This window comes from Pongo pygmaeus, chromosome 3, assembly GCF_028885625.2.
Source record: "Pongo pygmaeus isolate AG05252 chromosome 3, NHGRI_mPonPyg2-v2.0_pri, whole genome shotgun sequence".
Lineage (NCBI taxonomy): Eukaryota > Metazoa > Chordata > Mammalia > Primates > Hominidae > Pongo > Pongo pygmaeus.
Genome location: NC_072376.2, coordinates 127,284,228 through 127,311,660, shown reverse-complemented (window position 1 = coordinate 127,311,660; position 27,433 = coordinate 127,284,228). Strand labels below are relative to the sequence as shown.

General features: G+C 35.7%; 1 long non-coding RNA gene across 1 annotated transcript; it reads left to right on the top strand.

Moving 5' to 3' along the window:
• LOC129035671 (uncharacterized) lies at window positions 1–27,419 on the top strand. The gene is made up of 3 exons (XR_008502269.1): window positions 1–185; window positions 10,059–10,159; window positions 27,181–27,419. It is a non-coding gene; the product is annotated as an uncharacterized LOC129035671 (long non-coding RNA).
• Window positions 27,420–27,433: the final 14 nt, after the last annotated feature.

Genomic DNA, 27,433 nt, shown 5'->3' with positions numbered 1-27,433 from the left:
AAGAGGTTGCAGAACTTAGGCAAACAGTTATGTTTACCAGTTTACTATAAACAAGATTACAAAGGATACAGGTAAACAGTGAGATGAAGAGTTACATAGGGCAAGTCGTGTGAGAAGAGGTGCAGAGCTTCTGTGTTCTCACCATCGATGCCACCTTCCCAGCACCTTCATGTGTTCAGCAACCTGTAAGTTTTTCAAACTTTGTTCTCGTATGTGTGTGTGTGTGTTTTACGGAGGCTTCGTTATAGAGTCATAATTGATTAAGTAACTGGTCATGGGGGATTAAGTCAATACTAGTCCCTCTCCCTTCCCTGGAGGTAGGGGATGGGGCTAAAAGTTCTAACCCTCTAATCACATAGGAGGGGTAACCAACACCATCCTGAGACTATCCAGGAGGGCCTGATACCAGGCATCTTATGAGCATACAAAAAGACACTTATCATTTTGGAGATTCCAAGCGTTTTAGGAACTCTGTGCCAGAAAACAAGCAGGGAGAAGGAGATGAGGGGACAGAGACTAAATATATTTTTTATTATGCCACAGTAACAATAGTTACCCTTTTATGAAATAAAGCAATCATGTTCTTAAACTTATGGTTTATCCTCTAGAACAATACTAGGCACATAGTCAATTTTCAATAATTGTTTAAGTAAATAAATAAATGAATAGCTCAGATTTTTTGTAATGATTGTCACTCTTTTCTCATTTCCATAAAAAGCTAGCTGAATTTAGTTTGAAACTAAGGTTGTTGTATCAAACTGGGTGCTTACTTTTTAGCAGAACCTTTATTAGATTCAGGAAGGCAGCTGCTTATTTATTTATTGGTGGCTCAATTGCTTTTATCTTACCTAGGGGAAAAATTAACAATATCTCAAATGAAAACATTCTTATGGCCAGATATCTAAGGCTAGTCCAGAACTGTGTCTAATACATGTTATATTCAAAATCCGTGTACTCAAGTGAAGTGTGTCTTTTCCTTCTTAGATTTTCAAAATGAGATCAACACAATTGTAATGGTATACTTTTAGGAAAATCGTCGTATACAAGTTGGCATTTACTGTTCTTTCATAATCTTTAAAGATAAGAGAAATATAAGTGGAACTGGAAGAAGTCTTTTGTGTAAGACGTAATTGGTTGTTTTGCCACACATTATCATTGTATGATGGCATTTTTAAAAATTTATCATTTGTTTTGCTTCTTTTTGGAATTTAAAATCCAGCGAAAGCAAGCCACGTTTTTTTGAAATAAATCTTATGTAGGAAAATGGAAGATAAGGCATTTATGAACATATAATATTTAAATCCCAATTATTAATTATTTAGAGAAGTTAAAAAAGAAAGTTCTAGGATATATCTAACACACTGACACCCTCTTCTTCATTTATCAAAGTGTTTCTAAACATGTTAGAAAAACAAGCCAAAAAATTACAAAATAAAAACACGGCTTTTAAAGTTGGTCTGAATATGTAAAGTGAGATAAAAATTAAATAGGTTTTGGGATCTATGTTTCTCTCTATCGTAGTTTCAATACATCTGGGTAAAAGTTTCCTTTTCCAATGATTGAAATGGACTTAATCCATGAGACATTTACATCATTTAAGAAACTGGAATATTTGTAAGGCAATTGCTCACTTCTGTAACCTTGAAAATAATTATATAACAAAGAAAAAAACCAAATGCTGTGGATTTTTAAAAACACCCTTGTTCTTTTCCTTCTTGTTTATTAACCTTTGTTTTGATTTAGCAGTATTAATGTAAAGTAGCTGAACCAAGCAGCTAATACCATAGAAACAATAACAGGGAAGCCATTTGAGCTTGTTATTAATTGTTAATTGTCTTCTGATCCTTAAACTAGGTACCTAAACTGAAGAGACAACTATCAGCAACAGAGCCAAATTATATGAACACTGTAGGTGCCCAAATGCAAGTGGATTTCTAAACATTGTATTACTGTCCAAGTGTCACTGAATAATTGTATTTAATTTTTCTCATACTCTAAAAGGTGTAGTGTCAAAAATACTTGCCCCATTACAAGTTATCAGAACCTGGTATCTCAATGAATACAATTTTCCTGAGAGAGTGTCTCAGAAAATTAACCAGAGATTGCATTTTATATACATGCAGGTGACCATGGAGGGAAATATATTATTATATTTTTATATTTTTGATGATAAAATATTCAGAATATTTCATTTCAACTTTATTTTTGACCTTTGTATTTTATGTTTAAGGCAAGCTGAACTACTTACTCCTTTCTCTAAACACCCGTTATTATCAAACCCGTGTGTATTTTGCCTGCATTCTTACTAAAATGTTTTCTTCTAATGGTTGCCTGAAAGATCCTATCTGTTTTTTCTGTGAAGCCTGCCCTCATCTATACAGATATATATGATCTTTCCCTTTTTTAAATTGTCATGATGTTTTTGCAACTGCTTTTATGGCATGAGTCTCATTCTACTGTATCCTATATTTGTATGGTGCATTCTTATTTCCTATATTAGGTTGAAAAAAACTTTGAATTTAATGTCAGTGTCTACTTTTTAAAACTGCACTAAGCTATTCTTTATATATTTGGTAGTAAATAGATAACTTCAGAAAAAATGTTAAAATAGTAGAAATTTTCTGATTGTATTTGATTGTTGCTTTTTAATTTTATAATCAGAGAAGGTGATTAGAAAGACCCATTATGGAAATTGGAAACTTTGTGGAGAAAACCAGGAGGGTAAAATTATTTTAAACATATAAAACAAAGGGTATTGTATAACAAATGATGATTCATTAAACTCCATTACCTGCAGAAAGATGAATAATTTTCTTGAGAATCAAAGTTACTAATGCAGTTATTTATTAATGGTGAGAAATCCTAGTACAACTCATAGAAACTTTTAGTAAGTATAGAATTCAATTTTTCTGAAATATTTCAATGAAATTCTGTCTGAAGGGGAAACAATGTCCCTGTAAGGTGCATATTTAGTAGGCACAGCCACAATCAACTTAATGTTCTTCATTTTATTGACTCCACACAGAGTCTCAGACCTGATATTACTGAACTTGAAACGTAGAGTAAAATCCTATATAATTTGAAAGCCAGGAAAATATAATGTCAATTTAGTTGTTTGGCTATCTAAGGCTTAAGCAGAAAACCTTCATTATGGAAGGCTGTGTCACCTTTTTTCATAGCTGAAACTTTTTCTAAAACTTACTAGAGCATTTTCTATTTCACAGAATATACTACATAGATGTAATTTCATTTTCATTGAAGCTTCAGGAACTTGCAGTGCCACTGTGTTTGCAAATTCTAATTTTAAAGTCCTATTATTTTAGGCATTGGACATTTGGGTATGATTCTGTTTAAATGATGGGGTTGGATACTTTAGGTTACATATTATGGAGCACGGATCCTATTAACTATTTCGTCATTGCCTGAGGTCACACATACACTCTTGTATAGAAACCCATATTTAAAAGTGAGAAAATTGCTGTAGATCAGTTAATGGTGTTTTCAGCTTTACCTTCCAGTTGGAGATATTATCCATATATAGGGAATTCTGGAGATACTATGGACCTGCTTGATTTGGCATGAGAGTGTGCAGTAGCACTAAATTTGCTGACAGGCTGTTTCTCTCACTCATCTGATCTGAGGAGATACTGAGTCAACAGAACAGAACACCAACAGCTTTTCTACTGCAAAGCTCACGCCCTTCAGAGTGATACCTTTGTCCTCTGGGGCTTATTCAACTGCTTTAGGAAACTGATAGCCTGAGCAGTAAAAATAGAACAGAGTCCAGTATGCAGAGAAAATAAAAAGAGACAGAATTAACCCAAACAGTGCTGCACATTTTTTTCATGCTTTATCAATTTAACTTTTATTTCTTGGTATAGTCATATAAAATTAGAACCTTCTTTGGAACATATTCATTTTATTTTGATTATAACACCTGACCCCTATCATTCTCATTCTCCCTCACAAAATTGCAAAGGGTTTAACATTTTCTCTTCTTATTTGATATTTGCAACTCATAACATAAAATGAGGTGGGGAAAGATTAGAACTTTTTACAATTGGCAGCAAATCTAGCCTCTACTCACTCACTCATTCATTATTCATTCATTCATAACTGCTCTAAAGTACGTCAAAGATAGGAATCAAATAATCTAAATAAATGACCACACCGTGACCTTCCTCAGTCTAGTGTATTAGCATTCACTTACAATGTGCCATGCACTTTGTGTGTTTGAAAACTGTACTTAGAACAAATGCATTTCAGAATAGTGTTGGACTAGAGTCTGTTTACCTATGAGGAGACTTAGGGAAATTATCTTATAAAGTTACTAGTAAGTAACTAACAGAGGTAATACTTTTGGGTGTATCAGAAAATTGGGAAGTTAAATGATTTTAACATCCTTTCAGTGATAGATTTCTATGAATTCGTAGGAATAATATACTATAATTTTATTATCTGTAGTGGTCTAGTCATTCATTTTAATATGATTTTACCACCTGCTACGATACAGGCACTGTGTTTATCAGGGAAACTATAGTTTTGAAAAACACGGCTCCTGTGTGTTTGTTAAAGGACATAAACAAACAAGAAGTTACAAAGCAGTGTAGTAAGTACTCCTTAATACAGAGTATGGTTATGGGTGAAAAGAGGTGACTAACAGGCATTCTAGGCATAGCAAAGGCCCCAAATATTTGAGGGCATTTTGGGTTCAGAAGTAATATACTTGGAAAATGAGAAGTGAATGATATGTGAGGAAATGTAGTGAATGCATATAAATTATGCTTTCAAGAAATTTGATTTTTAAGCCAAAAAAAAAAAAAAAAAAACCAGAAAGAAGTTTGGGTATTATAATGATGTAAAGTGTCAAGGAGGGAATTTTTTCCCCAAATGGAAGCGATAACCATATTCATATGCTATAAAGAAGCCAACACATGAAGAGATAATGGAGCAAAGGGATGCATTGGACTCAGATTATTGGCAGTTCTTTTTCTGAAAGTGAAAATGAAATAACGATGATAAAGGGAGGACACTTCACACCGAAGTGTAAAGCATAGCACCAGATAATAAAAAGCCAGGTCAGCAGGAAGTAAGATGAGAGGAGTGGCAGATTGTCTTGGTACTTGTTGGAGTTGGAAGAAGGAGAGCAGAAATGGGAGAAGTAGCTGACCAATAATGCTTTCTGTTGATCTGGACTGAAGGACCTGAGTCAGTGAGCATGCACTTTTACTGCCAACAGCCATGTGGTTGTTACATTTTCTCTGGCATTGCTCAGCAGCAATGTGAGAGCTTATGAAGTGAGGTCCCGGGAAGACTGACAGTTTGGGAACTACCATAGAAAAGAAAGACACGGGCAGGTGCAGTGCCTCCCACCTGTAATCCCAGCACTTTGGGAGGCTGAGGCAGGTGGATCATTTGAGGTCAGGAGTTTAAGACCAGCCTGGCCAAGATAGCAAAACCCTGTTTCTACTAAAAATACAAAAATTACCAGGGCGCAATGGCAGACAACTGTAATCCTGGTACTCAGGAGGCTGAGGCAGGAGAATTGCTTGAACCTGAGAGGTGTAGATTGTAGTGAGCCGAGATCGCGCCACTGTACTCCAGCCTGGCTGACAGAGTGAGATTCTGTCTCAAAACAAAAACAAAAACAAATAAACAAAAGAAAGACATGGGATGAAGAATTTAGGAGAGAAAGTGTGGGAAGTTATGAACTTCAAAGTGTCCAAAGCATAGAGAAGGTAGTCAATACAGGGGAAAGACAGGGTGACTAAAGGTCTCAGTTCAGCAAGGATTCTGGGCAAAAAATATTTAGAAAGCTAGAAGAGAAGGGGGTTAGATGAATGAAAGCATTGTGGAACAGAACCTTAAAATTTGGGGGTTGGGAGCTTTCATATGGTAACTTTCTGTGTGCTGAGATGGGAGTGTGTATTAAACCAAAATAGAGATGGAAGTGATTGAATTTGAAGATCACAATAAACATCGTGACTAAGTGGTTGGTTAGAATCACTGCTTGCATATGGAAATCTTCCAGAAGAATGAAGAAAAATAAGATGGAAAGAACAATGTAAACCATGGGCCAAACTCCTCAATGGATATGGGGGAAGATTGAATTATCAGAAACATGTCAGAAAGGAGAAAATTTAGAGGGTACCAAATTTGGATGCTGTAAGTTTTTAAAGGATGAAGGGGTTTTTCTTGCATAAATATAGAAAAATAATGATCTAGAACTGGCAAAGAGAAATTGAGAGAATGTTGCAATTGCTTTAGGAATTTGGGGTGTGGGACAATGAATAAGCTTGTTCTCGAAAGGACTATTTGAAGGTATTTGGTATTTGAAGACCAGCCAGGTTTTAGTTGAGGCAAAGAGGAGAAATATAGAGAAGTTGTCATATGCTTCCATTTGGAATATTACAATATGTGCTTAGGATTCTAAAGAGAACCATTTTAAAAGCTTTCTGGTACCCTTTCAAGGTGATTCCTTAAGGACAGGAAGTGCAAGTGCACATGCTGTATCTTGTATCTCTGTATCTTGTGTCCACGTGGGCATCTGCGTACTATAAACTCCTTGAGATAAGGGACTGGTCTTGTGTGTACTTATATTTTCAGCATCTAGTTCACAACTTAGCAAATAGTAGGCTTTTAATAAGTACTTGTGCCTGCCATATTTTAGGTAATCTACACATATTTGTGGAAGGACTATATTACACGGTACATAGATAATATCTTTCTTGAGGTTGCTTCTTGTTTGTTTCTTTTCCTTTGAAGAACAAATATAAGAGTGAAACAAAAACGCCCAAAGTGAATCGTTGGAGTTTTAGTTTTTCAGCCTATATATCTATAAAATCTTTTTGAGATATTCTCTTTAAATAATTAAATTACTATGAAACAGGACACTTTTTTCCTCATTTGAAATTGGTGGCCATTTTTCTGCCTTATGAGAACTTTCCATTTTTTTCCTGCTGTGGTATAATTCATGGATTTTTATTTTAGTGAAAAAAATCCAAAGGTCAATTTTTTTTTGTCTTGTTTAAGTAGGTGCCTGTCATCCAGTTTCACAGTGAGAACCTTTATTTTCCTCTTATTCTTATAGCTGTTTTTTGCTTTAGTGATGACAGGTAGATACAATTCAAAGTTAAGTCTAACTGTGCTGCAAAAGTAACTTTTAAAACTTGACTACAGAATCTGAGAAATCCTAAAAGTAAACGTCGGTATCAGTGAAAGCCCTAATACGGTCTATAGTTGTAAGTAAGGCATTTTGCAGGTTGATAATTTCATGTGCTCACAAAAACTCAGAAAACATTCTCTATTTGAATATCTGTTCTGTAACTTGGCTTAAAAATATGCTTCTTCTCTTTAACACACGTGTATACTTAACCTCACAAAGATTATCAGTGATGTTAATTTTACACAAGTTTCTTAGCTAAATATTAGCTGTACTTATATGAATGCCTACTTCCTTAGATTCATATTTTGAGGTTAGGTATTAATCTTTATTTATTAATTCAACAAATATTCATGAGTGGCTACAATACACAAGGCTAGGACATTGAGATTACACTGACTTAAATACGAAAAGATTGGTTTATATATGAGACACACCATTTGTTTATAAAACTGTAGAAAACCATAACAAAATTCTTCAATGATTTTTTTTTTAATTACCACAAACAATTCTGAAAACTACATATAAAAAATGTTGTTTCTTTTGAGTGCTGACAAAGTTTCTTCTTGAGAAGATTCATTCTTTTGGATTAATCCATTCTCTTCACTAAATTGTGAGTGGGTTTTAAATGGGAAAAAAAGGGGCAGTTTTTAAGTTTTTATACCAAGTGTTTACATTAAAATAACATAAGCTATTAATTGGCTATACATTGTTCTTTGTATCACTGATTTCAGGAATATGAAGATAATGAGTGAGGGTCACATTGTGCAACCTGTGGTAACATTTTAGGTAATTTATCAGTTATTATAAATTTATAAATTATGTAGTTAATTTATCAGTCTGGAAACTACAGGGAGGGGTAAAAAGAACAAAATGCTTTGAAACAATTTCCTGGCTGGGTGCGGTGGCTCACGCCTGTAATCCCAGCACTTTGGGAGGCTGAGGTGGACAGATTGCTTGAGCCAAGGAATTTGAGAACAGCCTGGGCAACATGGCAACACTCCATCTCTAATAAAAACATAAAAAATTAGACGGGCATGGTGGTGTGCATCTGTAGTCACAGCTACTCAGAATGCTGAGGTGGGTAGATCACCTAAGCCCAGGAGGTTAAGATTAAGGGGAGCTATGATCGTGCCACTGTGCTCTAGCCAGCAGGGTGATAGAGTGAGACCCTGTTTCAAAAAAAATCCAAAAACAAAAACAATTGCCCCAGGCATGGGTGCGAGGAAGATGACTTCAGTCACATACTCTTGTCTCTCTGAGCCTAACACATTTTGCATACCTCATATTTTCAGACTTCTCTGAGCTATTTTCCTTTCCTACAGGCTATTTTCAATTGCCACCATTTGCCTAATTATATCTTAATAACACCACTAAAATATAACAATACCAGTTAAAATAACATACCAGTTAATATATTTTTATATATATAAACCCAGGTGTCTTAGTCCATTTTCTGTTGCTATAACTGAATACTGCTGACTGGATATGTTACAAAGAATACAATTTTATTTAGCTCACAATTCTGGAGGTCGGGAAGTCCAAGTTTGACAGGTCTGCATCTGATGAGAGCCCTTTTGCTGCAGCAAGCCATAGCAGAGGGCATCATGTGGTGAGAGGGCAAGAGCATGTATGCCAGCTCAGGTCTGTCTTCCTTTACTTATAAAGCCACTGGTCCCATCACACCAATCACCTTATCTAATCCTGATTACCTCTTAAATATTCCACCACTAGTGAACATACGAATTTGAGGATTACATTTTTAGCATGTGAAATTTGAGAGACACATTCAATCTATAGCACCAGGGTTCTGACTTAGAGACTATGAGCAAGCAAACTTACCTGATTGTAAACATGCTACTGATAGACTGAGCTATCATTTCCTTTATATTGTGTGCAAACCCAATAAATAGCAATAATAAGTATTACTTTTTTATTTTAAAAAATTAATTGACCACAATGTGTCAAGCAGCGTAGAAAACAGAAACATTTCCATTCTCCATTACATTCTAGTGTAGACAATAACCAAGATAAATAAGTAAATATGGTGGCAAATGCTAAAGAGAAAAATAGAGCAACGAGGGAGAATAGGGAGCTTAGCAGAGGGAGTTGGAGAATAGTAAAAGCTTAAATAGAGTGTTCAGTCAAGGTTTTCTTGAGCAGGTGACCCTAGAGACATGACTGAAGTAAGGGAGCTGAGCACGTGAACCTCTAAGTGAAGAGCCTTGTCGGCAAAAGGAATACCAAGAGCCAATGCTCTGTTGCAGGAGGGTGCATAAAGTAACAGTGAGGAGACCTGCATGGCTGAAGCACAGTGAACAAGAGAAAAAAAATAATAGCAGAAGATGTTGCAGAAATGAGAGGAGAGTCCTATGGGGTCTAATATGTTATGTTAAAGACTTCAGCATTTACTCCAACTGAAATGAGAAGCCTTTATGGACTTTTTAGCATTAGAATGACATAATTGGACTTATTTTTTTTTTTTTACAGGATTCCTGGGTGCTTTCTTGAGAATAAACTACAGGGCTTGAAGTAGGGTGGAGGTCAAAGGTAGAAGCAAGAAGGACAATGAAAAGACTATTAGAATAATACAGTCATGAAATGGGTTATTAGACACTGGTGGTAGTAGGTAAGGAGATGAGACGTATTTGATTCACAGATATATTGTGATCATATAATCAACAGAATTTGCCTCAAATGTGGGGTGAAAAAGACAGAAAAATCAAAGATAATACCAACCATTTTGGTCCTTGGCAACTGAAGGTATGGAGTTTCCATAAATTTTGATGAGGAAAACTACAGGAAAGACAGGTTTTCTGGGAGACATTAAGAACTAAGTGTGGTCACGGTCAACTTGAGATGCCCTCCCCTTCTTTTTTTTTTTTTTTTTTTTCAGGGTCTGAAACTCCTGGGCTCAAGGAATCCTCCCAAGATGTGCGATGCTTATTGACCATTCAAAGTAGGCAGATGACTCGAAATTCAGTGGAGAGATTTAAGGTAGAGATATTAACCTTAAAGCCTTCAGCATATACATGATATTTTGAATCATGAGACTGGATAAGATTACCAAAGGAATAAGTAAAAATAGAGAGAAGAGGCTTTTGACACTAAGATGCCTGAGAGAAAAGGAGAAAACAGCAAAGGGACTTACAAGGCATAACCAGGTGAATGTCATGTCCTGGATGCCAAATGAAGCAAGTGTTAAAGGGAGGAGAAATCTAATTCTGTTAACTTGTGTTGACAGGTCAAGAAAATTGAGCATTGAGAAATCACTATAGGATTTAACAACGTGGAGGTTATCATAACCTTGATAAGAATAGTTCTGAGGGAGAAGTGGGGACCAAAGAAATGAATAAAAAGTGTTTGAGAGAAAATAGGAGGAGGACATTGGGAAATATAGGAAGTATGCGGAACTCTTTCAAGGAGTTTTGCTCCAATTATTAGTAGAGAAATGGTGCACAAACTAGAAGAGAAAGTGGAAACAAAGGTTTTTGAGGAGTCTTTCTGCTCTTTGTTTTAAGATGGGAGAAATAACAGTATATTTGTATGCTGATGGTGTGATTTCTTAGGAAACAAAAAATCAATGATGCAAGAGGGAAGGATAATTGCTGGAGCAATTACCTTAAGTGGAGATCAGGGATGGGATGACCTTAAGCCAGATGCATGGAGAGTTCTTTCATGAGAGAAGCTGCAGTCCAGGAACACACACAGGTAGACAGGTAGATGTGGTGGGGATGGTAGAGGCTTTTCTGATAGCTTCCATTTTCTTCTTGATGTTGTTATTCACCTAGAATAAGACACAAATACCAAGACAAGGAAAATATAGATCTAAAACAGAGTAATAACAAACCCTTCCCAATAGGTTTACTTCACTTAATTCTCCACTTATCCTGACAATTGTTTCTAATGATTCCAGTGCCTTTTGAGCAGCAAAGGAGATTTATCTCTCAGGATATTACCTAAATATTACTTCAGCATTCAGTTGCTATTGCAGAAAAACAACCAAGAGCCTCTTACAAAAGAGAAAAGAAACTCTAGCATGGTGCCCTTTTAAGATAGGGCATGCATCAGCACAACTTCTCAGGAGTGTAGACCCCCTATTAAGATGCTAATTAAGTGCTTGTCAGGGAGAATTATTTGCTCTTCCTCTCTCTTATCTGTTTTTCCCTGCATTTAAAATCTAGTCTCTGGGTTCAGAATTTCAATTCACAACAAAAATGTTCTTGGGAAAATTTCTGGCACTTGCAGATAGTGCTTAAGTTGACATTTGGTAGAAATCTTTCCTGAGTACCATCAGAACTTGATGCTTGTACTTAAAATGACTGACATGAATCACCCCAAGGAAGATTAATTTCAAAACAACATATGGCCCTATGGCATAAATGTTATGAAAACCCCAACCACATTATACACTACTGTAAAGAAAGACAATGCATAGATTCTGAGGGGTTTATTTTTATGAGTGGTAGCAAAAGGCTAGTTGTTATGACCTGTAAACCTCCATCATAAACATTAGTACTAAATTTTAAGAATTGAGGTGAATAGCTAGTGGGGGGAACTATAGTATAATAAATTATACATACGGATGACTATTGATTTGAATTTCTTTTTCTAACCAATTTTTTATGTATGTAAATAAAATAAGTGGTCAGTTGTATGGATGTTAATTAACTAGTTTACTATTTGGTACCTTTTGTTTATATGTATACAAAGAAATATACTCACATTTTAATTATGTTAACATTAAATCTTACTTTGTTTCCCTTAACCAAACCTGTAAACCAAAAGTAAAAGTCTAAATTCCCCCAGCTGACTGAATGGACTCCGCTCTCAGCCAAGGGGACACAAAGAAACCTGAAAAACTACATCAGGCTATGACAGAAAGGAGGAGATAGGCCATGCCTCATTATACTTTCCTCCCTTTGGAGTTGAGGCACAGTTGACCAGCATTAACATTAAAACAGAGGTCATAATAAGAGTGACAAAACAGACTCTTTGTAACCATAAGACACCAAACTCCAGCCAGACTCTAGTATAATATCACATGACAGATAAAGAAATCAAAATATTTTACCCCCAAATATGTCAGTTTTTCATATTTTAAAATGGCCTGCAAAGCAATCTTTCATGGGGGAAAGTTTGTATCTGTAAAGAATCTTTATTAATATAACTAGCTCTTTCCCCCTTCCAGTCCTTCCCAACCCTGAAGACATTAACTAAAAGTCTAGCAACTTTTAAAGGTCTGAATAGGAAATATTTGCCATCTCTTGTCTCTAAGGGTAGGCCACCTCAGAGACTCATCTACGTAATAAGAACCTTGGTCTCCACAATCCCTTGTCTTAACCAAGACACTCCTTTCTGTTGATTCCAGGTTTTTAGATAATAAGTTAGCTCTTTCAACCAATTGCCAATCAGAAAATCTTTAAATCCATCTATGAGCTGTAACCCTCACCATGCCCCTGTTTTGAGTTGTCCCATCTTTCCAGGCTGAACCGATGTATACCTCAAATGTATTAGTTGATGTCTTATGTCTCCCTAAAATGTAGGAAACCAAGCTGTAACCCAATCGCCTTGAGCACAGCTTCTCAGGACTTCTTGAGACTGTGCCTTGGGCAGTTGTTACTCATATCTAGCTCAGAATAAACTTTTAAAAATATTTTACAGGGTTGATGGTGTTTTTTTTTTTTTGTTTTTTGTTTTTGTCAGTATAACTACTGTGGTTTGGGAGCATAATTCATAAGAGGAGGCCTTGTGTTAATAGAAGCCAGCCTGGTATATATGTAATTGAACACATGTAATGCACAAACTGAATTATACACATGGTTTACCAAAAGGTAAACAATTTGAGAAAAGTACATACACTCATCTACTAATATGCGAAGTCTTCTATAATTAATTGTCTAACAAATTCTAAATCTTGATATAATTTTAATAGATGATAATGCTACTATTAAGATTATACAAACAGCTTTACTCTTTTTCAGTTCAGAACTTTACCATATATAATTTTAGGTTTGTGTGCCCAAATGAAAGTATATTCTAATCAAAGGTGATTATAAAAAAAATGATAATTCTTGGCTGGGCACGGTGGCTCATGCCTGTAATCCCAGCACTTTGGGAGGCCGAGGCAGGCGGATCACGAGGTCGGGAGACAGAGACCATCCTGGCTAACACGGTGAAACCCCGTCTCCACTAAAAATACAAAAAATTAGCCGGGCGTGGTGGCAGGCTAATTGTAGTCCCAGCTACTTGGAAGGCTGAGGCGGAAGAATGGCATGAACCCGGGAGGCAGAGCTTGCAGTGAGCCGAAATCACGCCACTGCACTCCCGCCTGGGTGACAGAGCGAGACTCTGTCTCAAAAAAAAAAAAAAAAAAATAATAATAATAATGATACTTCTTGAAATAAAGAGCTTGGATAATTATACTTTCTAACTTTTCCAGTTTAAGTAGGAAGAAAAAAGCATTATTCTCAATGAGTTACATTTTTGTAATGAAAATGCATCTGAGCTAATAAAGTTGTTGTTGTTTTAATTTCAGATTTATAGTACAACCTCTCATAATTCAAAAAATTTCAGATGTGATGGGTATATATATAACAGATGTGATTGATCAATGTTTAATAGCAGAATTATCCTTGTATCTTACAGCATATTTAAACACTGCCTTTGTGACTGCTCCATAAATTATTTCAGGGTAATAGCTGGGACATTAATATGGTTAGCAACAAAAACTTATTCATTTAATATTAGTAGAATAAAAATTTATCCTGTTTAAGAATACTCAGTTCCAGAAAATTGACTCAGCAGTTGTTCAACACTTTCCGATAACCAATGAAATGTATACTCCATGAATTTGTGAAGCTGACCTGTTGGGGGGTGGGGTGGGAACAATGTTATCTCTATTCTCTTACAAATTTTGTTCATTTACCAAACATGGGTGGCTATAGTCTGTTATGTCCACTGTGGAGAAAAGTAATCTAATGAGAGGCATGAATGATAAGAATTGCAGACAAATAGAAACAAGAAAAGTAGAAAAAGAACCTGAAAATACTGAAATACTTGGTTTCAGTTCAATATAGACGCCCACTTGATTTTTACTTTGATTTCCATGAGTGATGCTTGAGTCTTTATTATAAATTACACTCCATACTTAGACTACTTTTTGCTATTTTCTGACACACAATCAAAAAAATTTTTAACAAACACATCATGATTAGTTGCATCCAATAATGTGGATAAACTCAAAGATCATTCCTGGTTACCAATGTGGGTCATTGGAAAAATGGAAAGGCCATTCACTAAGATATTTCGTTTAAAAAAAAAAAAAGATAAAAGAACTCACAAAGCCAAAGAATCTTATAAACATCTCCTGCAGAATATTTATTCGACACATATGTTTATTTACACACATATATATACACACATATACATATATGTATACGCACAATCTTCAATCTTCATTATTCATAGATTCCATATCTGCAATTTTGCCAACTCACTAAAATTTACTTGTAACACCGAAATCAATACTTGCGACTCTTTTTTAAACATTTGTGGACATGCACAGAGCAAAGAAAATGTTGAGTTGCCCGATGTGCAGCTGAGATTGAACAAGGCGATGCTCTGCCTTTTTGTTTTAGCTCTCATCAGTATAAACTAATGCCCTCTTTTTCTCATCTCTGTGCTTTGGTTGTTGATGATTTCGCTTCTTTAATAGCCCTCAGTTGTAGTGTTGAAGTGCTGTCTAGTGTTTCCTAGGTGCAAGGAGGCTGTGACGTAATTTAGGGAAAAAATGCATGTTAGATAAAGTTCATTCAGGCATGAGTTGAAATGTTGTTGGCTGTGAGTTCAATGTTAATAAATTAATAATATATATATTTTAAAATGTGTCTTTAAACAGAAGAATACATAAAATAGAGTTATGTACTGACTAAGTGACAAAAATGTGACCATAGGTTCATAGGTACTTAACCCTGTATTTCCCTTAGGAGTAGAGGCTCAGTGTTTGTTAATCCAGTGTTTGTAGTAATTTTATAGAACATTAGTATCACAAATAATAAGAGTGGACTTTTATATATTCTATTTTACAGTATAATATAATATACTAATTTAATAAAAAACTATAAAAATTACAATAATTATCTTTAAACATATTTTCAAATTTCATAAATCAGAGTTTTATTCATTAAGACACATCAGCTATAAATTAACAAGTTCCGCTTTATTGCCAAAGAACTCATCTTTGGATTTTTGAAGTTCAAAACATTTATTAGTTGAATCACAGGGAAGATGCTTTAAAATATTAGAATAAGAAAGGAGAATGAGGTCTAAATTCATTTTGGTGTGTTTTATCATTCAAGATACTAAGTAAACCCCTAAAAAATTTCATTTTCTGGCAGTTTTGTCAGAGGAGTTTTGTCAGTTTTGTGAACTAGAGCAACTTCATCTTAAATAGGAGCTGGGTAAAATGAGGCTGAGACGTATTGGGCTGCATTCCCAGATGGTTAAGGCATTCGAAGTCACAGGATGAAATAGGAGGTCAGCACAAGATACAGGTCATAAAGACCTTGCTGATAAAATAGATTGCAATAAAGAAGCTGGCCAAAACCCACCAAAACCAAGATGGCCATGGGAGTGACCTCTGGTCATCCTCACTGCTACACTCCCACCAGGACCACAACAGTGTATAAATGCCATGGCAATGTCAGGAAGTTACTCCATATGGTCTAAAAAGGGGAGGTATGAATAATCCACCCCTTGTTTAGCATATCATCAAGAAATAACCATAAAAATGGGCAACCAGTAGCCCTTGGGGCTGCTCTGTCTATGGAGTAGCCATTCTTTTATTCCTTTCTTTTTTTTCCTTTACTTTGTTAATAAACTTGCTTTCACTTTACTCTGTGGACTCACCCTGAATTCTTTTTTGTGTGAGATCCAAGAACCCTCTCTTGGGGTCTGGATTGGGGCCTCTTTCCTGTAACACTTTTACACAGTTAACAATGAAGATTATACCTATGGTACTACTTTAAATATATGGGTTCAATCTGGAAACTCAACAAGTTGGACAGGTGGAAAACGTAAGAACAGAATATTCTCTGTGTTTATTTTATTACATCTTTTATTTTATCCATTACTACTCAAACATCAAAATAACTGCAGTTAACCCATGATGAATAGGAGTTTAGAAGAACCAACCACCAGCCTCCCAGACCACCAGCCTCACAATTGAAAATCCATGTAAAACGTTTTTATTTCCTTCCAACTATTATTTTAGATTCAGGGGGTACTTGTGCAGATTTCTTGCATGGGTAAATTGTGTGTCACTGGAGTATGGTGTACAAATTATTTCATCAACCAGGACGTGAGCATATTACCTAATCGGTATTTTTTTATCCTCACCCTTCTTCTACTCTCACACTCAAGAAGACCCAGTGTCTATTGTTTCTTTGTGTCCACATGTACTCAGTGTTTAGCTCCCACTGATTATAGAACATGGGGTATTTGGTTTTCTTTTCCTGCATTAATTTGTTGAGGAAGATGGCCTCCAGTGGCATTCATATTGCTTCAAAGAATACAATTTCTTTCTTGTTTATCACTGCCTAGTATTCCATTATATATATATGAATAACTGTGAGATAGATATATATATATACATATCACATTTTCTTTACCCAGTCCACTATTGATGGGGATTTATGTTGATTTCATGTCTTTGTTATTGTGAATAATGCTGCAATGAACATGCAAATGCATGTGTCTTTATGGTTGAACAATTTGTATCCCTTTGGGTATACACTCAGTAATGGGATTGCTGTGTCAAATGGTAGTTCTGTTTTGAGTTCTTTGAGAAATCTCCAAACTGGTTTCTACAGTGGCTGAACTAATTTACATTCCCATCAGCAGTGTATAAGTGGTCCCTTTTCTCTGCAACCTTGCCAGCCTGTTATTTTTTTACTTTTTAATAATAGCCATTATAACTGATGTGAAATGGCATCTCATTATAGTTTTTATTTGCATTTTCTAATGATTAGGGATGTTGTGCATTTTTTCATATGCTTATTGGCTGCATGAATGTCTGTTCGTGTTCCTTGCTCATTTTTTAATAGGGTTGTGTTTTGCTTGTTGATTTAAGTTCCTTACAGATTCTGGATATTACACCTTTGTGGAATGCGTAGTTTGCAAATATTTTCTCCCATAATATAGGATTTCTATTTACTAGCCAATTGCTTCTTTCAGTGTTCAGAAGCTCTTTAGTTTAATTAGGTTTCACTTGTCAATTTTGTTTTTGTTGCAATTGCTTTTGGAGTCTTTGTCATGAAATCTTTGCCAGGGCCAATGTCAAGGATGGTATTTCCTAGTTTTTTTTGGGGATTTATAGTTTTAGTTTTACATTTAAATCTTTAATCTGTCTTGACTTTTTTAAACATGGTATAAGGAAGGACTCCAGTTTCAATCTTCTGCATATGTCTAGCCAGTTATCACAGCACCCTTTATTGAATACGGAGTCTTTTCTTCATTGTTTTTCATTGTTGAATTTGTCAAAGATCAGATGGCTGTAGGTGGGTGGCTTTATTTCCTCATTCTTAATTCTCTCTGTGCCTGTTTTTGTACCAGTACCATGTTGTTTTGGTTACTGTAGCATTCTAATATAGTTTGAAGTAGGGTAGTGTGATGCCTCTGTCTTTATTCTTTTTGCTTAGGATGCTTTGGCTATCTGGGCTCTTTCCTTGGTTCCGTATGAAATTTTAGAATAAATTTTTTTCTAATTCTATGAAAAATGTCATTGGCAGTTTGATAAGAATACCATTCAATCTGTAAATTGCCTTGATCAGTATGACATTTTAAGAATATTGATTCTTCCTATTCATGAGCATGGAATGTTTTTCTGTATGTGTCATCCCTGATTTCTTTGAGCAGTGTTATGAAATTCTCATTGTAGTGATCTTTTACCTCTCTGGTTACATGTATTCATAGGTATTTTATTCTTTTTGTAACTATCATAAATGGGATTGCATTCTTGATTTGGCTTGCAACTTGGACATTTTGGTATACAGAAGTGCTACCAACTTTTTGTACATTGACTTTGTATCCTGAAACTTTGCTGAAATTGTTTGTATCAGAGGTATGGGCCTTCGGGCAGAGACTGTGGGGTTATCTAGGTATAGAATTATATCCTCTGCAAACAAGGCTAGTTTGACTTTCTCTCTTTCTATTTGGATGCCTTTTATTTCTTTCTCTTCTTACCTGATTGCTCTGGCTAGGATTTCCAGTACTATATTGAATAGGAGTGGTGAGTGGGCATCCTCGTCTTGTTCTAGTTTTCAAGGGGATTGCTTCCAACTTTTGCCCATTCACTCTGATATTGGCTGTGGTTGTTTTGTTTTATTTTTTATTGATGGCTCCTATTATTTTGATGTTGCTTTAATGCCTAGTTTGTTGAGGGTTTTCAATATGAAGGGATGTTGAATTTTATCAAAAGCTTTATCTGGGTCTATTGAGATCATCATGTTGTCTTGATTTTAGTTTCATTTACGTGATGAATTACATTTATTGATTTGCATATGTTGAACCAATCTTGCATCCAAGGGACAAAGCTTCCTTGATCATGGTGAATTATTTGGATATGCTTCTGGTTTTGGTTTGCTAATATTTTGTTGAGGAATTTTGCATCTATGTTCATCAAGGATATTGGCCTGGATTTTTCTTTTTCCATTATTTCCTATTTCCAGGTTTTGGTATCAGAACAATGCAGGCCTCATAGAATGAGTTAGAGAATAGTTCCTTCTCCTCAATGTTTTAAAATAATTTTAGAGGATTGATAACCAGGTTTTCTTTTGTGGTAGAATTCAGCTATGAAGCTGTCTGGATAGGGCATTTTTCGTTTGGTGGGTTTTTTTTATTATGAATTCAATTTTGGATCTCATATTGTTCTGTTCAGAATTTCAGTTTCTTTCTGGTTCAATCTTGGAAGGTTGTATGCTTCCTGAAATTTATCCATTTCTTCCAGGTTTTCTAGTGTGTTTGCAAAGATGTGTTCATAATAGTCTCTGAGGGCTTTTTGTATTTCTGTGTGGTTGGTGGTAACACACCTTTGTCATTTCTGATTGTGTTTATTTGGATCTTCTATCTGTTTTTTTTGTTAGTCTAGCTAGTGATCTAGCAATCTTATTTATTCTTTCAAATAATTAGCTTTTGATTTCATTAATCATTTGTGTAATTTTTTGTGTCTGCATTTAGTTCAGTTTGACTGATTTGGGTGATTTATTTTCTTCTGCTAGCTTTGGTTTTGGTTTGCTCTTGTTTTTCTAGTTTCTGTAATTGTAATGTTAGTTTGTTAATTTGAGATCTTTCTAACTTTCTGATTTGGGCATGTAATATTATGAACTTTCCCCTTAAGACTGCCTGAGTTTTGTCCCAGAGATTCTGGTATACTGTATCTTCATTTTCATTAGTTTCAAAGATTTTGTTTTGATTTCTCCCTTCATTTTATTGCTTACCCAAAAGTCACTCAGGTTCCAGTTGTTTAATTTCCATGTAATTGTATGGTTTTGAGAAATCTTGGTATTGATTTCTATTTGTATTGCACTCTGGCCTGATAGTATGGTTGGTTAGATTTTGTTTTGTTTTGAATTTTTTGAAAAAATGCTTTATGGTACAGTGTGTTCTCAATTTTAGAGTATGTGCCATGTGCAGATGAGAAAATGTGTATTCTATTTTGTTGGGTGGAGTGTTCTATAGATGTCTGTTAGGTCCATTTGTTCCATTGTCAAGTTTAGGTCGTTAATATCTTTGTTAGTTTTCTTCCTCAATGATCTGTCTAATGCTGTCAGTGGGGTTTGAAGCCTCCCACTATTATTGTGTGGTTATCTAGGTCTCTTCCTAGGTCTCTAAGAACTTGTGTTATGAATGTGAGTGCTCCAGTATTGGGTGCATATATATTTAGGATAATTAAGTCTTCTTGTTGAATTGAACCCTTCATCATTATGTAATTTCTCTTTTTGTTATTTTTGGACATTGTTGGTTTACAAAGTCTATTTTGTCTGACATAAAAAATTTTAAAAGTCTAATTTGTCTGAAATAAAAGAACAGAGCAACTTTTGAATTTTTTTTTTTTTTTTTTTTTTTTTTTTTTTTTTTTTTTTTTGCTTTCCATTTGATTGATAGATCTTTCTCTATCCCTTTACTTTGAACCTATGGATGTCATTGCATGTGAGATGGGTCTCTTGAAGACAGCAAATAGATGTGTCTTGCCTCTTTATCCAACTTTACACTCTTTGCCTTTTAAGTGGGTGTTTAGCCCATTAATGTTCAAGATTAATATAGATATGTGTGGACTTGGTCCTGTCATCACGTTAGCTGATTGTTACATATACTTGATTGTGTAGTTGCTTTATAGTATCAATGGTTTATGTACATAAGTGTGTTTTTGTAGTGACCAGTAATGGTCTTTAGTTTCCATGTTCAGCACTCCCATAAGGACTTCTTGTAAGGCAAGTCTGTTGATAACAGATTGCCTTAGCATTTGCTTGTCTGAAAAGGATTTTATTTTCCCTTTGGTTTTGAAGCTTCATTTGGCTGGATATGAAATTCTTGGTTGGAGATTCTTTAAAGATGCTGAACATAGGGCCCCAATCTCTTCTGGCATGTCAAGTTTCTGCTGAAAGATCTGCTGTTTATTTGACAGGTTTCCCTTGTAGGTGACCTACCCCTTCTCTCTAGTTGCCTTTAATTTTTTTTCTATTGCATTGACCTTGGAGAATATGATGACTGTGTATCTTGGAGATGGTCATCTTGTATAATATCTCATAACAGTTTTCTGAATTTCCTGAATTTTAATGTTGACCCATCTAGCAAAGTTGGGGACATTTTCGTAGACAAAAGCATATCTTGAAATATATTTTCCAAATTCCTTGCTCTTTCTCCTTCTATTTTAGGGATGCCAAGTAGTTGTATGTTTGGTCTCTTTACATAATCCCATATTTCTTGGAGATTTTGTTCATGTTTAAAATTTTTTTTTCTTTAGTTTTTGTCTGACTTAGTTGATGCAAAGAACCAATTTTTGGCTCTCAGATTTTTTCCTCAGCTTGGTATATTCTGCTCTTAATACTTTTGATTGTATTATGAACTTATTGTAGTGCATTTTTCAGCTTTATCCAATCCATTTGGTTCTATCTTAAAATGGCTATTTGTCTTTCAGCTTTTGAATTATTTTACTGGATTTCTTAGATTGAGTTTCAATTGTCTCCTGAATCTTGATGATCTTCCTTCTCATCTAGATTCTTAATTCTATGTCTGTCATTTCAGTCTGGTTAAGAACCATTGCTGGGGAGCTAGAGCTGTCATTTGGAGGTAAGAAGACATCCTAACTTTTAGAGTAGCCAAAATCCTTGCACTGTTTCTTTCTCATCTGTGTAGGCTAATGTTCCTGTAATCTTTGAAGTTGCTCTCCTTCTGATGGGGGTTTTGCTTTTATATTCTTTGATGTCCTTCAGGGTTTCACTGTAAGTTTGTTTTAGTTTACTGGCTTTGTTTCTGGATGATTTCAGGGGCCGAGGCTTAGCTCAGCACTCCTGGCATGTGTTCTCTAACACTGGGGGGCTGGGACGAGGCCCATGGCTTTGTTCTCTGGCCCCTCAAGGTTAAACACCTGCTGCCCTGGAGGGACCATGCTGTTCCAAGTCTGTTGGCAACAATACTTCAGTGAGGAATGCTAGCAAAAGTGCTTCATCGGGGCTATAGTGGCAGGGTCCACATGTGTGCTTGCAAAGGAGGTTGTGGGAGAGTGTGAATTGGCAAAGCAGTGTGGGGAGGCAAGTGTGTGCACACTGTTGGGGGCCTGTATGCAGAAGTTCTCTGACGGTTAGGCAGGATCTGCCCATAAAAGAGCTGTGCCCATGGCCTCTGGGAAGTGCCCTGGTTGGGCATCTGAGGCTATGCTGTAAGAGAGTTCAGCTAAGCAGGGACCCTGGATGAGGCACTCAGATCAGACTGGTCAAGTCCCATGGGCAAGATAGCCCTTATTCTAGGGTGGAGCACAGTAGCATAACCTTGGTTTACTATTGTTTCCATTTCCTGGGCTCCAGCAATCCTCCTGACTCTCAGCCTTTTATTCCTCCCTGTAAGTGAGACAGAAAGGCTATAGGGAGCTGGAGGTGGGTAATTTACCTTACCCCCAAGTCCAATAAGGCTCTAGTGAAGATTTTTTCCTTTGCTGGAAAGTTTTTTTTTTTTTCCCCTTTCCTTTCCTTTTTTTCCCTTTGCTGGTTTATTCCTTTGGTAGGCCTTTCTTGTGAACTCTCCCTCCTTCTTTCAAAATTCTTCTTTCCCCTTCCTGGCCAAACACAAGGTTTCTTATTCTTCTCACCTCTGATCTTTACCATAGAAACTCAATGCAGTTCCTGAAGGGAAAATCCACAAAGGTGTGAGATTCCATCTTAAAGTGGGGCATCAGGAGTTTTTCACTATTAAGCTAGTCCACACCATTAACCCCCAGCTTTAAACTGAAGTTACCGTTTAAGTGTTTCTACCAGTTACTGGCCCCCACAGCTTCTGCCACAAGTGAGCTGATCAGTATTGTCTGTATTTGCCTGTCTCTAGTATTCCAGGTGGTGGAAGGGTCATTAAGGAAATGAAGGGCCATTTCCTTAAACATGTCTTATGATCTCAATTCTCTGAGATCTAAGAAAAGTTAATTTTCAGTTTGTTCAGCTTTTTCTTGTTTTGAGGAAGATATTAATAACTTTCAAGCATTTTACATGTCAATGGGAAAACCAGTAGTTCCTTTGACTAATATCATTTTTTGATACAGTTTAGTATAAAATGTTTGCAATTCATTTATTACAACTTAATAGATTTTTCTCCAAAATTATACTTGTGTTATTGATGTAACTACAATTTATCTATCTCATATTTCTTAACAAGAAAACTGTCTTTTTGTATATAATCTGTCATTAGTAGCTCTTATAAATGCAAAAACGTATTATTTTACATACATGATATTTATTATTTTACATACATAATATTTATTTTACATACATAATAAATATTTATTATTTTACAAACATAATATTTATTATTTTGCGTACACAATAATTATTTTTATATACATAATAAATATTTATTTTTACATACATATTTTTATACACATAATAAATATTTATTATAATTATTTTATGTTAATATAAACAGACACAATTTCTGAAAACTGCTTTTATTCCTATTTCTATTTCTTTCTTTCTTTCTTTTTTTTTTTTTTTTGAGGCAGAGTCTTGCTGTGTCTCCCAGGCTGAAGTGTGGTGGCATGATCTCAGCTCACTGCAACCTCCACCTCCCAGGTTCAAGTGGTTCTCCTGCCTCAGCCTCCAGAGTAGCTGGGATTACAGGTGCCTGCCACCACGCCTGGCTAAATTTTGTATTTTTAGTAGAGACAGGATTTCACTATGTTGGCAAGGCTGGTCTTGAACTCCTGACCTCAGGTAATCCACTCGCCTCAGCCTCCCAAAGTGTTGGGATTACAGACATGAGCTACCGCGCCTGGCCAAAAACTGTTTCTATTTACGCTATTATTTGCTAGAGAAAACTACCCTGAGGAATTATGCCTTTTTATATGCAATTCTGACTAAGACCTATAGTTCAATGTCCCAAGTTTTTCAGAGGAGGATAACTTAAGTAGCATTTATTAAATTGGTAGAAATAAAAGTAATGCTTAGGAGCTGAAGTCCTGAGCTGAATTACCAAAGGAGGCCTCCTATCGTCCCAGAGATAATGTCTCTTTACCAGAAAATTATTGAAGGAATTGCTGACAATGTATGGGTGCTCAGAAGCCACCCTATGTACCTGAAAGAGTCCTTTTATAATAGAGAGCAAGAGTCTTTATTTGACAGAGGTAAATAAAGTAAATGTAAAATAAGCTTCTGTAGTATCCTTTTTTCTCTCTCTTTTTTTTAGACGGAGTCTCACTCTGTCATCTAGGCTGGAGTGCAATGGCGTAATCTCGGCTCACTGCAACCCCCGCCTCCTAGGTTCAAGCCATTCTCCTGCCTCAGCCTCCCCAGTAGCTGGGATTACAGGCATGCACCACCACGCCCAGCTAATTTTTGTATTTTTAGTAGAGACGGGGTTTCACCATGTTGGCCAGGCTGGTCTCAAACTCCTGACCTCATGATCTGCCCGCACGGCCTCCCAAAGTGCTGGGATTACAGGTGTGAGCCACAGTGCCCGGCCTCTGCTGTAGTATTCTAAGGGGACAAATGACCACAACACACAAGCCCTGGAAGGTTCCAGACTCTCCTGTGTCACTGTGTCTGTTTTCCTCTGTATCACTTTAGGGTATTTTGGAAAATGAGTAAACACCTTGGTACTATGCAGGAGGCATAATTTCATAAAATGAGTGATGAATTTACAAATCATTTTTAAAGACTGTTACAAAATTTTTATGTTACCATTAAGTACCAAAAATGACTTTTGCATTAAGAAAGGAGGCACAAATGATTGATAATATTTCAAAAATTTGAAGTGTGAGCTGTGATATTTGTCTTCAAATAATGAGCAAAGAAGAATATATCTATATATGAAATAGCCAAGCTCAACTGTCAGATTGCGAAAAGCATGAGCAATAGAAAGGAAAAAATATATAGCCAACATTGCTCTTACACAAACGAGTTAAAAATGTGCACAGGACAAACTTAATCAAGAATATGTCACATATTACTCTATACTTGCTGCCCCCATGGTTTCTGATGTGTGTGAAAAATGACTTGTCTGTCGCAGTAAAATATAACTTGTTAAAAGACCCTCTGAGTGTGTCAGGACCGTGTTTCAGCAATTTGAATCTATTCATCTGGCTCATCTTCTGCACAGCTTTCACTTCATATGAGGGAATTCTGCACCAAATCTAAAGATTTCTTTAAAAGTACATTCAATTTTTGTTATGAATTATTGCTGCTTGAATCATGAATTTACAGAGTATTCTGATACATTTAATTGATGTTGATTCTTTTAAGTCTGATGCAAGGTTTCCTTAGATGTCTTGTATTTTAAGTTATCTTCTTAGAGTTGCTTACTGTTAATTATTTTAACTAAAATTTATTATTAAATGAACTTTAATGTGGTACAAATATCTTTACGTTATATATTTAAACAAACAATGGCTGAGTTGACCAAGTGACATAAATGTGAGATTAAAAAAATGATATTTATTGATTGCAAGCTGTCTGTTCTGAGCTAAATGCTTATTATTGAATTTAGCTCATTTAATTAAGGGTCATTTCCTTAAAAATGCAAAGGCAGTAGCAATGCAGGGCACGTAAAAATATCCTGCAGGCTTCATCCCATGTCCTGTTTTCTCTCATATAGCCAAGACAGTGAAGTATTTCTTCATATATTTGAGGATATATATTTCTCACAATCATTATTATTAGATATTTCTAAGCTTAGCCTCATAATTCTTTGTTCTCCTACTGGTTTAGGGTAATCCTAAGAATAATTTAAATGGAATCAAAAGGAGGTTATTGGCATCTAACCATACATTCTTCAGACACCCACAATAGATAACATTCATAACTTCACCTAAGTAAATGGCAAGATTTGTAAAATGGTGGCTATTACCACAGCATAAATTCTACACTTCTCTAAATCTGTACTTTCTAGCCATTGCTTTTTAAAAAACCACATTCTAGGATGGTTTCATTTTTAAAGTCATTTTTTCAAGCTCAAACTTTAAAAGAAAAAAAGGACTCATTTCAATATATTTTCCTTGGCAGAGATGAAAAGGGCATTGCCCCCAACAATAAATTCCAGCCAAGAAAACAATTTGCAGTTTGACAGATATCCCATTATTTTTAAGGAACTATGTGCGTCATGTTAGAAGAAACTTTTTTCCCTTAAAATTATTTGAGAACACAGAAGCCATTTTTAAAGCTATAGTTTTCATATTTGTACAATTTACTTAATCCTCTCCTTGCCCTAATTACAAAATTTAAATGAAATTATCCAAATAAAAAATTTGCTTCATTCAATAAAAGCAATTAATGAATCAGGGTTAGGTCTAGCTGGACATATTTGCACAGTATGTACATCCTGACTTGGAAGTTTTGCATATTCTTCCAGTGTAGCTCTGACTTCTCCTCCGGAACCAGGACCCACTGAAGACATTGGCTTCCAGGCCATTGAGCAGAAAAGGATCATTTAATGTCTTACTTCAGTGTGCTTATTATAAGGTGGTAGAGGAGGTACTTTCAGCCTTATTTGCCTCTTAATATATTCAATTCTATCAGTAAAAGACCTAACCTTTGGTAGAGAAAAATACTACTATGGAAACTTCATTAACAAGAGGGCCTATAGGCTCTGCAATAGAAACTTTAGACATTTTTAGCTATTATCTCCAGACTCAAAGTTTATAAATGATATCTTATCCCAGAAGGCTTTGGAGTCTTCCTTATCCTTATATAATTATACACAAATATTACATGCTTACATAATATTGGAGCCTTTCAAGTTACACAGATACTGAGGCCACCATTCTTCAATACACATTACGGACTGACTGTTTGTGTCCTGTCACCCCCAAATTTGTATGTTAAAACCCTAACTGCCAATGTGATTAATTTAAAGATGGGACCATTGTGAAGTAATTATGTTTAAATGTCATGAGGATAGGACCCTTGTAATAGAATTTATTAAAAAGATGAATTGGGAGGCTATTAGGCTGAGAAACCTGTAGCACCTTGGTTTCTTGTGCAAGCAAACTGAAGCCCAACTCAATGTAAACAGTAAAATAAAACTTAACCTTAATGAATCAGAAAGCACCAAACTAACCTCTAACTAGGAACTTTCTGCTTTAGCCAATCAAATAGACTTTCTTTGTCTTGCCTCCATGAACGTCTTAGAAAAGTTTTCTCCTTGCTCCCCTCAGTGGAGCACTGAAACATCTGCTGACTGGTTATTCCTGATTTGTGAATTGTTGAATGCTCAAATAAATGCATTAACAATTTAATGTGCCTACGTTTATCTTTTAACAGAGTAGTATCCTGAGAAGAGGAAGCAACCAGAGCTCTCCCTCTGCCATGTGAGAAGACAGTAGAATGTGGCTGTCTGTAGCCAGAAAGAGAGCCTTACCAAGAACTAAATTGGCTGGCACCTTATTCTTGGACTTCCCAGCCTTCAGATCTGTGAGAAATAAACGGCTGTTGTTGAAGTCACCCAGTCTATGGTGTTTTGTTATAGCAACTGGAGAAGTCTAAGAGAATACAGCAAAATGGTTTGAATACATTT